At 32.8% G+C, this 12,281-nt stretch overlaps 1 pseudogene across 1 annotated transcript in view; it reads right to left on the reverse strand.

Annotated features, from left to right (window-relative positions):
* Positions 1 to 12,281, reverse strand: part of LOC149537308 (protein NO VEIN-like) — a 106,131-nt pseudogene that overhangs the window by 34,394 nt on the left and 59,456 nt on the right. The window contains exons 9-10 of the transcript XR_016357709.1: positions 10,890 to 11,325; positions 10,616 to 10,728 (exon numbers count right to left, since the gene is read on the reverse strand). The product of XR_016357709.1 is annotated as a protein NO VEIN-like (transcript). The remainder of the gene's footprint in view (positions 1 to 10,615; positions 10,729 to 10,889; positions 11,326 to 12,281) is intronic.

Consider the following 12,281-nt stretch of genomic DNA (forward strand, 5'->3'; position numbering starts at 1 on the left):
AACAACTAGAAAAACCCTTGTCTCCACAAGCTATCCGAAAGAGTAGATGACAACACATTCAATGCCCAACAATGAAGTTGCCCTCCCTATTTATTCTTTTCCTCCAATAGATGGACCTCCTTCTAGAAGAAATAAAATAATATTAAATTCCTCCTTCTAGAAGATTTTCTTAATTAATTTATTTAACTTTAGTCAGTTTTAATTTAATTAATTAAATATAAAGTCACCTTTTAGTTTTAATTTATTTAATGACTTTATGAGAAATTAATTTAATCAATTTCTCCTTATTTCTCCACTTAGCCTTCGGAGAGTGTAAACGCTAAGAACTCCACTAAGATGCTAAAAAGATGGGGATATTACAGAAATTAATTTGAAAAAGTTTTGTACTATTACCTACATTTTGTGGTGACAAAATGCAGGACAACATACTCGACTTTAACATATAATAATAATTAATCTCAACAAATAATAATATTAAAATAATAAATAACCTAGGCTTCGGCCCATTATCTGTCAAAAAAAAAGTTCATTATATACTTTCTTCCATTTTCTATTCAAAAATTAAAAAATTGCTCATTATATATTTATTATAATTATATTATAAACCAAAAAAATCTGTGCAATACAAGAAATATTATTTATTTTCTTGGACTGGGAAATTTTTTTCATAGTATTATTTTCAGGATCTTCTTTATTCCTTTGCTAAGGGAGGATAAAAAATCTTCAACTTTTTCACACTATTAGTTATGTCAGTAGGTTTGGGATTGGTCCCATTGTTATCATCCCTTCTCATAAAAAAAAATCCCTTAAAGAATCTCATTTTTTTTAATGATAAAAATATGTATCTTCCTTCTCTTTATTTTTCAGCTCTATGCAATTAGACCCATGGTTCCACAAGCTCTTTTAAAAAATTGGTCTAAGCAAAATAATTGAACTGTGGATGTTGAGTGATGGTCATTAGAATAATAGACAAACAAGGTTAAGTTGAGCGGTTCACATACCAGTGGAAGATCCTGCAGCTACTACTGCTCCTTGTTTTTCAAGGGGCACTACAGGTTGAGGAGTGACTCAAGATATTAGTATTTCTTAGTCTTTTATTGGTGCTTGTGGACTTATTATAAAGATAGAAAAAGATATTCACCATTTGCCATTCACATTGCAACAGAAGAATAATTTTGAATTGGAAAGCTAGGCCACTATATATTTTTAATAATGGTAACATATAAGCTATATGACTTTCTTAATTTTATAAACCTAATGTCATAATAAATGGAATAATCCCTAATCCTGATACTATTTACATATGAATATTAATACATCAGATTCATATTCTTATGGTTAAGAAAAACCTAAACCATTTGTTTCAAATATAACCTGTGGTGCCAACTATTCAACAACTTATTAGAAACGTGAGACATCCAATACAGAATAGAACAAAATCTCCTGCTCTTCGAGGATGTCCTCAGTGCATTGGAGTATGTGTTAGGGTATATGTACGACTCGTTTGGATTAGAAGCTGAAACAGACAAAGAAATTGCTCTAACAAGAGTTTTCTTCTATTAAAAAGTACAGATCTGCCAAGGTTGCATGGACACGAAAACGGTATAGGATACGAGTACGGGTACAGCTATTTTTTGAGAAAGAAAGGATACAACATTCACAAAACATATATATATAAAACAAATTTTCTGAGTCATTAAAGAAGATTTTCATTATAATCAAAGCATTATGAACACATAATTGCGACATATTCCAAAATATTGTAGTTAGATATAGTTTTATTATTAAAACAAGATTCAAATACATAAATACTAATAGTTTGGTAGAATCACATGCTATAAAAAATATCAACACTGTTCTCTTGAAACTCAAGATCTAGATCATCAAGATTCTCTAAAGAGCTAGGATAGTTGGATCAAGTGCGACCACCACCTAGATTCTCAGAACCCATTGAGGATTCACCTAAGGAACCTCTGACTTTGTCAAAATTCTCAAAATTGAGGTTGAGATGTGTCAATGCATTTATGGATACATCAATGTCACTTATCTCTGGTTGTACATCCCAAAGTCTATTGGGTACTTTGATGTAGTCTGTGGAGGAATGTGACAATAGACGAAGATTGGAATGCACATAGACAAGGTCCTCTGCTTTGCTGGCTGCCAACCTATTTTGTTTCACAGAATGGATAAAGCCATATGTACTCCAATTCCTCTCAGATGCAGAAGAACTAGAAACCTGCAATAAAAGTGATTACATTATAAGTTACGAAGACACAAACAATCAAATAAAATTCAAATAAGAAATAATTCTTATTTGAATAATTAGTATAAAATCAGACCTGTGATAGAAGTTTGATGGCTAGCTTTTGCAAATGTGTAGTCAAGGCACTGTAGAAGTTCCACCACTTTATAGGATCCATTTCTTTTTTATCTGCCATTGCATCAACATCTGCATAAGTTCCATTAGAGGAAGCAAATGTCCCAAACTCATCTCGAATCTTTGCAACAACTCTAGGATCTATAAACATTTTCTTGAAAGCTTGTTTATATCCTTCAACAACCTCAACATCCCTATTTTGTGTTGTCCTATTTGGCAATGCTAACATATCAGTATGATAGTACTTAGGGTTTAAAGAATATGCGAAAAGTTGCAAAGGAGTCATCATTTTATCCCATCTCTTTTTTATTACCTCATCTATTTGCTTATAAAAAAATTCAGAGGGATCTTCCTCTTTTTCTATAATAACATCTCTAACTTGCTCCACCATTGTATCTATGCAATCATAGATGTCACCTAATATTGGCTTATCAGTATCACACCGACGAATGAGGGTGTATATTGGCTCAGTGAAAGATAGTAAATAATATATTTGAGCCCACCAATCCTCATCAAGAATTAATGTCCTTACATTATTTGCTCTATTTATTTGTGATTGTCTCCATACTACCCAAATGTCACTAATCACCATACTTTTCAAAGCTTGTTTGACATCAACAAGCCTTTTGAGAACAATGTAGTGTGTGGCAAAGCGTATTTTAACCACCTTCAATCAAAAAATAATTATTTTTAAAAACATATAGATCATAAATACATTTGAATTAAAAAAGATTTGAATATTTTTAATTTTTAAGACAAGAAATTTACCTTTAATAACTCCAGCTTGGCGAATTGTCTATAAATGGCCTGTGACATGTGATGATTACAAATAAACATCTGAATTTCTTTGGCTTCTTCATAAAGCTTTTGTATCCATTGAATTTTTTGCCAATTTTTTGTAGCATCAAATTACAAAGGATGAACTACACAAGGAGTCCACCAAATTTTAGGATATCTTGCTTCCACGACCAACCCAACTGCTCTACATACTTTTGCATTATCTGTGATCACTTGAACAACACTTTCTAGCCCCACAGATTCAATTGCTTCAATTAGAATGTTAGCAATAAACTGTGTATCTTTCTCTTTAGCCTTGCATCCCACCACTCTAAAAAACATTGCCCCCTTTGCGCTCATTAGTGGCCTATTTCTAGCATCCCTCCATCCATCACAAATGATGGAAACCCTTGAAATTTTCCATGAATCTCGGATCACTTGCACCTGTCTATCAATAATATGTTTTTCTTTAAACAAAAGAGTAGTACAGACCTTCTCGTACCCTAGGCTTTTGTATCCTTTTGGAGCTTCATTAATAGACCTAACCATCTCTTGCCAATATGGGGAGCAAACCACATTAAATGAAATTCCATTTGCATATAGACAATGTGTAATACTTTGATCCGTATCATCTTGACTTTGCAAATTAAATGCCTTTTCAAGAGGTCCTAAATTGCACCTCTTGTCACCAGTAGATGTTCCTAAAGTTGGATACAAAGCAGGCCTATTGAGACTTGACCTTACTATTAGCTTCGTCCTCTTCTGTTTGATACTTTGCAATCTTCTCACGTGACAATCCCTTCCCTGGTTGACCATCAACCTTTGGACCAGGGCACACTTCACAACTGTACCTTTTATGTGACAAAGGTGTCCACGAATCCTCATATAAGAACCATTATAATCAATTAGACACTCATGACACCTCCATTTAAAACCTCCGCCACCTTGAAATTTTTCGATGATGGTTACATGTTTCCATAATGGATATTTAGCATTTGGTTTGATCCACTAGTCATTTTTTGATGCTCTGATATCCCCTAACAATGATGCCATGATTACAGTCTTGAAAAAATAAAAAGTTAGTAAAATTATGAAATAAAAACAAATTTACATTGATTTTATAAAGTACAAATTTAAAATTATAATTTATAAAATGATTAGCTTAAATATACGTCAAATAATTCTTATCTCAAATTTAATTTTACAAGAATATAACTTTAAAACTTAAATCTAAATTATTTTATAATTTAATAATAAATTAAATATACTTATAATATTAATTAATTTCGTCAAAATATCTATATAATTAATAATGTTATTTAATGATTTTTATAAAGTTTAAATTTTAACAAAAATAAATAAAAATATAAAAAATTTAATTTAAAATTTAGTAATTGAAAAATTCTAATTTTAATTTTAAATTTAACTTATTTTAAAAACTAAATAATATTAAAATTAAACTATTTTACTTTATATTTATTTATTCACTTTTCTAAACTATATAATAATTTTATTATTATAAGATTGAAAATTAACATTAAATTTGAACTATATGAAATTGGAATCATATTAAAAAAAAAATGAAAATAAAACTAAGACTTTACCTGTGCGCTGCGACAAAAAACAATGGACGCAAATCACGCCAGAGAAATCAGACGCTAATACCAGAGAAAAAGCAAATCACACCAGAGAAATCACCAGCAATCGTATACCTGTTTAAAATGCCCAACATTGACAAAGAACTCCAAAAGAAATCCTTTAGCTTAGCAAATCGATGCAGAACAGGAATACCAATCATAAATTGCATTATTCAATCGATTGGAGGATTTATTTATAACAACTTATTTTTATTTTTCCCATTAAATCTGTAGTTAATTGAAGATTTTGCTAAGTTTGATTCATTCATTTTTAGAATTCATATTCACTATTTGCAAAAACGACAGTTATTCTCTTTGAAAAACGACAGTTCTTCTGTTTGCTAAAGTTACTCCCGTTTAAAACTATAGGTCACTGGTTTTTTTCCTAAATTCGGCTCTAATTTTTTAGCAATTTGCAGTCACCGTTTCTGGTACGGGTTTGGAAAAGACGACTCTGAAAATATGGGTAGAAACGAATTTCCCTCCGTATTTGTGTCGTTTCGTATTCATATCCATATCAGATACAGCAATATGCATGTCTAGGTTGGGGGGTGGCATTTTTGGTAACCTTGATGATCTGCAAGTTCCCTTGTACCAGGGAAAATGAAATTTATGGTTTAAATTGACGCAAATCCAATCACCTTCATGTAGGATGAAAAGCACTTCCTCATTGACCTTTCAGCGAAGAAAGATGCAATAGAGATTATGTTTATATTGTTGTGAGAACAGACAAAAGGTCAGCTATCTTACGAGCTCTCACAAATACATCATGTTATTGTATTCTATAAATCTTGACAGTTTCTATAATTCAAGGGGGGAGGGTAGTAAGAGTAGAGCTAGAGATGCAAAATATACAAGTCACCAAATAATCATCTCATATCTGAAGGCTCTGGCGAATAGAGAGAACCTTACCGTTTAAGAAATAACCATAGAAACATAGAAATCCATAATAAAACAAAATATATATTATATATACTTATTTTCTTTATCAGTTAAGTGCAAGGTCTAATCCCCAGCCTACTTGGAAGGTGCCTAACTGAAAAGAATTATGGTTGGGAAGGTAGAGTAGCAAAAACCATTGGAATCTATATTTTGTACATTAGAAAAATCAGTACTATTCTTAAAAAAAAGTGATTGATCAACTTAAATGACCAGAGTTAAACGTGGGCATATTGCAAAAAAAGTTGTGAAAAAAGATTCCTGCATTTGTATTAGGCTCTCGAGAAGCCCATTCAAAACATTTGAGGGGTGCAAACCAACAGAAAATGAGAGCTTTAGTTCCTGCTCACCAAGATAGAATCAAGCGGAAGCGAGATTTTCGTTGTTTGTGGATTACTCGGATTAATACAGTATCCTGTGTTGATGGATTCTCCTATAATAAATTCATACAATTTTTATACAAAAGGCAGCTGCGTAACAGTTAGCACAAACAGCTGTATTAAATAGTAATTGCTTCTCAAGGATGTTAAAAAATATTCTTGTGTTATGAAATAGTCACACACAATCTCCCGAGGAAAATCTCCAAGAAACTAAAGACAATATGAAAGTGGATGATGACTTGGATAACGAATTATTCATTTTATTTATAGAAAAAGAAAATAATCTGTGCTGTCTTTGTAGATACCCCAGCTCACAGAAAAATGGAATCATAGACAAAAACATGTGACATATTCATCAAAATGCAAAGATGACGTCCTACAAAAAGCAATAAACAAAGGAATGCAAGGTTGTTGATTCATTGATAAAGGTTTTGGAAGTTTTCAAGTATATGCTATTAAAAAGTACAAGGCTCGAATTCTATTATCTCCTCTAGATTGATGTCTTCCCTACCGCACCAAAATGGAGGCATGAAAACATATCCCAAATGTGGAATCATCCAGCATGCACCTCAATTGTTTCACACAATGCGTCAGAGACACATAGTCTCGTGGAAAGGAATGAGAACTCCTGACACGTTATGGAAATCCATCTAAGCATACTGGATGGGCACTTTTTGGTCAGATATTATGCTTGGAAATGCATTGATACATGTGCATTAAAAATGACAAGCATGAAAAAGGTCATAAACATCTGTTCTAATCATGCATGCAAAATGTTGAAGAATAATTTTTTGGCAAAGTTCCCTCGTGTGTGGCCTGTAGAACGTAGACAACGCGCATCGATTGTTTGATTGAATTATTCAATGAACAAGAAGTAAGAACCTTGTTACAGGTGACAAAATATCAAATAATTCAAGGGGGGCCTAATAAAGCAATGAATTATAGTCATCTGACAAAATGCTTCATAGGATGTGCTTTCTCGAATGGTTATGATCATGAGTAATAATATTGAAGTGAAATGAGAAATTTGTAAGACATGTATGTTAAACATGATAAATTATTTAAAAGTATGCAATATTGACATGGATAGGGTGGACAAAATATAAAATTAAAAAGAATCCAAGATTTCAAATAATTCTGATTTTTTTATATGTCATCTCATTGAAAACAAATCAGGTGATCTTCATGGGTCACAAAAGAAAAGTTTGTTTCAAAGATGGGTATTGTGAAGCAACGCAGAGTCTCACTAAAAAAAGGTAGTGACACAATACATGGAAACACACGAACAAGTGAAGGTAACCATGACAAAAACAAAGAAGAAAACACTTAAGAATGGTAACATGTTGCAGATGAGGATGTCGAATGTGATGGGGGTAGTTTGGCAACCATGTTTGGATCAGTTAAATATTACTTGGCAAGACTGATGAACTATAATTCACTATTCAAAGGTGAAAGTGTGGGAAGATTTATGATATTAAAAGAGCAAGTCCTTAAAAAAAATCATGTCATGATATCAACTTCAACGTACAGGTGTTTCAGCCTGTAGATTTCAAGATATATGATTTGTGGCACTTTCTGAATGTTTGTGAGATGTTATCAGAACTTTTCTTTTATGACCCATGAAGATCACCTGATTTGTTTTCAATGAGATGACATGTAAGAAAATCAGAATTCAAAGATGGGTATTGTGAAGCAACGCAGAGTTCACTAAAGAAAGCTAGTGACACAATGCATGAAAACACATGAACAAGTGAAGATAACCATGACAAAAACAAAGAAAACACTTGAGAATGGTAACATGTGGCAGACGGAGATGTTGAATGTGATGGTGGTAGTTTGGCAACCATGTTTGGATCAGTTAAATATTACTTCGTATTTGTCCCTTATAGGCTTGGCAAGACTGATGAACTATAATTCATTATTCAAAGGTGCAAGTGTGGGAAGATTTGTGATATTAAAAGAGCAAGTCCTCAAAAACAAATCATGTCATGGTATCAACTTCAACGTACAGGTGTTTCAGCCTGCAGATTTCAAGATATATGATTTGTGGCACTTTATGAGTGTTTATGAGATGTTATTGGCACTCTCAATTCAAGACATCCATAGATTCATATATTTGGCATACAATGGGAGGACTGAAGGTTATTGGTGCTTTGATACTGTTAGTAATAAGTATTCTTCATTGTGCGAACAAAGAGCTTTTTCATCCTCAAAAAGAATTAATTGTGAGATGGCAACAATGACAAATGAAGCAATTGAAAGTTACCTTTATTTTGTAAAAAGTTGCAATTTAATGTTACTCATTGTAACTAGAGTCAAGAAATGGACTCTCTTTGCGTGAAAATCAAGTTGTTTCAAACTTAACTCTTTTTGCGCAAAAATGAGTTAGTTACTAACCCAAAAGTAATTAGTTTGCGCAAAAAGAGTTAGTTACTAACCCAAAAGTAATTAGTTTTCAAAGGAGCCTATAAATAGGAGACAATTTGTAATGTAAAAGGGGTGTGGACAGGGAACTTTTTGCAAAAGGGAAGAAACTCTACAGATTTGTGTAAGACTTATGGAAAACTTTTATGTTCATACTTGTACTTGAAGGTTTTTGAACTTGTATATTTGCAAAACAATAACCAGGAATGGATTTGATTCATATGTCATAAATATGTTTTCCAATTATTGCTGTCAATTTCTCGTAAGTTAAATTGGTAATTGGTTTGAGTAATTTGGATACATGCAAAAGATTATGTTCACACCCTTGTATCTCAGTTAGAAAATGTTAAGGCTACCTTGTATGTGGAAATATATTTCCTTTCTTTCATTGATTTCACATATCATACTTATCCAATACTTAAATCCCCTATGTAATCTGTTACCCTTTGGGAATCTCATATGGTATTTGTATGTCTACTATTGGGGTTTCTTCCACCTATTTCTTGTAGTTTTTCTTTCTCCTTTTAATATTTTCAGGTAAAAATGTAGTTTTTATTTTATTTTATCGGTAACAAGAAATTCATTATATTAATATTCAAAAAGAGTTACAATCGTCATGTCGATCAAAAAAAGAACCCATGAGGGGAAACCCAGCCACCCCGAAACTAGGTAAAAATGTACTTTGAAAATATATAAACATCCTCATCAAACCAAGGAGTTGCGCCTCTCAAATGCAAAGGAAGATTTTGATTAGATTGTGATCCAATTGCAATTTCTCCAACTGTTGGCCCAATTACATCACTTCTCATAGGGCAAAAAGAATCAATGTTCAAGACAATTTCGCAGTGACAAATCTGTTTACCAACAGAAACCTGACAATGGTAACATGGAAAAATATTGTATTCGCCTTTTGTGTTTGTTAAATGAGTTTAACAAAGACTATGCCTTCACTTTAAAATGAAGCTGATGCTTTTATTTAATATTCTGTTGTGAAAAAATGTCTTTGAATGTTTTTGAAGCCCAATGGCAAGAACCAGTTTATGGTACCGCCCAAGGACTTAGAGTGCCCAGGCAGTACCTTGGGGAACGCATGGGTGAACTGAGACCAGACCAAAACCACTGCACACGGGGCGAGAGGGAGGTGGCTTGATCAGTCAATTCATCTCATTATATATGTGTTCGTTGTGAATGCTACCAAGTATGTTCAGTCTCATAACAACTTCAAAGATGTATTAGCTGTGACAAGGATCTAACCTCACATCAAACTTGGATGCTACAGAAGCTAACATATCAGCAACAACATTCGTTGATTTATAAATCCATTCAAGGCCTATTATATCAAACAACTTAATGGGTCGCAAACTACATTCTTTATGTCTTCAATCTTTCATCCTTTACAGCATATATATCTTAACCTTAAGTGCAATCAGCTCTGAGTGTCCAAGAATTCTGAAGCATTTATTCCATTATTGCAAGTAACATTTGGTCCTTCAATGCACATTTAAGAGTGGCATTCAAAAATAAAACCTTGCCTTGGAAGTTACGTATAGAAGGGGCTAAGTATCCACCTCTATAACTTATGATTGATACAAATATTATAATAATAAGCCTTCAAAGATATATCTTTGACAGAATTCGAAAATGAGATATACTTGGTCACTGATGACAGGATAATATTTCATTCAACTGCTGCATAATGTAGTTAATATAAACAATGCTAGCTTGGAAATGTATTTTATGCCTATTAACATGACCTGTCTGGTATTAGGCTACTGTTATTTCTGATGGACAAATTAGTAAATCATAGGAAAAACACATGAAGCATCCTAAATTCAAATCTTCTATTGTCAAACAAATCTTCAATAATGCATAGAACAAAGTCTACTGCAAACATAGTAATCAGAAATAAATCTAGTTAATTACATAAAGGCGTAACCAATTAACAGAGTGCTTAGATTTCAAGGGCCATTGCTTTAATTTCTCACATTTTATTGGACTACGTAAGATGCTATATCAAAAGGTGCTCAACTAAAAAACATTTATTGAAATATATTCAAAATGTGAATGCTGAGAAGCCTCACCTTGCTCTGAATACTCTTCCTGATTTGCTCCATTCAAAAAGAAGATTAAGTGCATCTTTAACACAAACCCGTGTCTTCAATCCAATATCTGCCACAAGCTTTCTAGTATGGACCTGCTCTTTCTCAGTCATATTATGCATGGAAAAGGGGTATTAGGATAAATGCAGAAACTAAAGCTACATAAGATATTCAAATATTTCAAAAAACAAAATTCAAATGCCAGCACAGAACAGCACACTAAAATGACTAAGAACATAACAAAAGACAACTTTACTTGAGGAGTTGCATAAGGAGCATGAGAGCCAAGGATAGATTTAACATTGTCACAGTCAAAGAATAAGTTAGTTGGAAAGCAAAGCTGGTCATCAAGCTTGGATTTTATCCAGCGATATCCACGAATATGTAAGACACATGATGCCTCCGTTGGTTTTCCTTTTTCCTTGCTAGGACTCCTAGACCAATAGGTAGCCTTTTTAGTGCCAAAAATGTCATCCCACACTTCGTCAAGAACTTTGAGGAGACATGCGCATTGCTCTACAGTGTTATATGAACTTGATAAGGCTGTCAGAATTTTAACCAACTCAGGAGATTCCCAATCATTCAGAGTCCAACTTACTACATCCGCAGAGCCTTCCCATGCCAGATCTTTCCATATAGTACAAGATTGATCATTCACATTCTTCTTAACATTAAGAATCTGCACAAAATTGCTAAGTTACCAATTCAGATGCGGATTCCGAAGCAGATTCCAGAAGCGGATACGGGATGCGGGGAGTTTTATTTATTTTTGGATGTGGATGCGGGAGGAAACGTGTATATATATATATATATATATATATATATATATATATATATATATATATATATATATATATATATATATATATATATATAAAAATTATAATATTAACATATGCAAAGAAATGTAAGAAATATACAAAAACAAATCATTTGATAAATCATAATATGATTATGAATCTATGATACTTAACAGTTAACCGGAACCCTTTATCAAAATTCAAGATATTTCAAAATTCATATGATATTCATATATCAATATCAATATGTGCGTGTCCAACATTAGCGTTTAGTCTTGACTCTTAAACAATAAGTTCAAATAGGTCATGTTCAAGATTCCAACAAAATAAAATTTAAAAACATGGTAAATAATTGAAGTGTGAAGATTCGATCAATCAGAGTCTGACTCTAAATCATAGGGATTCGCAAGAAAATCCACATTCTTATTGTCATCTCCAATTGCTGAAAGATCATTTGAACCAAGCATGGTTCCACTTATGCTAGATGCACCACATGCCACACTATCATCATCACCGTCTCCAACTGTAACAAGATCATGAAGTGTTGCATCCAAATTTGCACACTCAAGGGCTACATCCCAAAGGTTTGTTGCCCCTTCCTTGTAATGATCATTCTTACGTGACAAAAGACGCAAGTTGGTGTGGACAAAGACCAAGTCCTCAGCTTTTTTGGAGCCTAACTAGTTGCGCTTCACCGAATGGATAAAGGAGTATGTACTCCAATTCCTTTCAGCAACAGAAGAACTAGCAACCTATATAGTTGTCACAAAACATATAAATGAAAAGAAAATTAATTTTATAGAATATGTGAAACACTAAATTCTAGAATGCAAGTGTAAACATAAAAT

The sequence above is a fragment of the Cupressus sempervirens genome, chromosome 10 (assembly GCF_028749045.1).
Source record: "Cupressus sempervirens isolate cs-2001-9-10 chromosome 10, ASM2874904v1, whole genome shotgun sequence".
NCBI classification, from domain to species: Eukaryota; Viridiplantae; Streptophyta; class Pinopsida; order Cupressales; family Cupressaceae; genus Cupressus; species Cupressus sempervirens.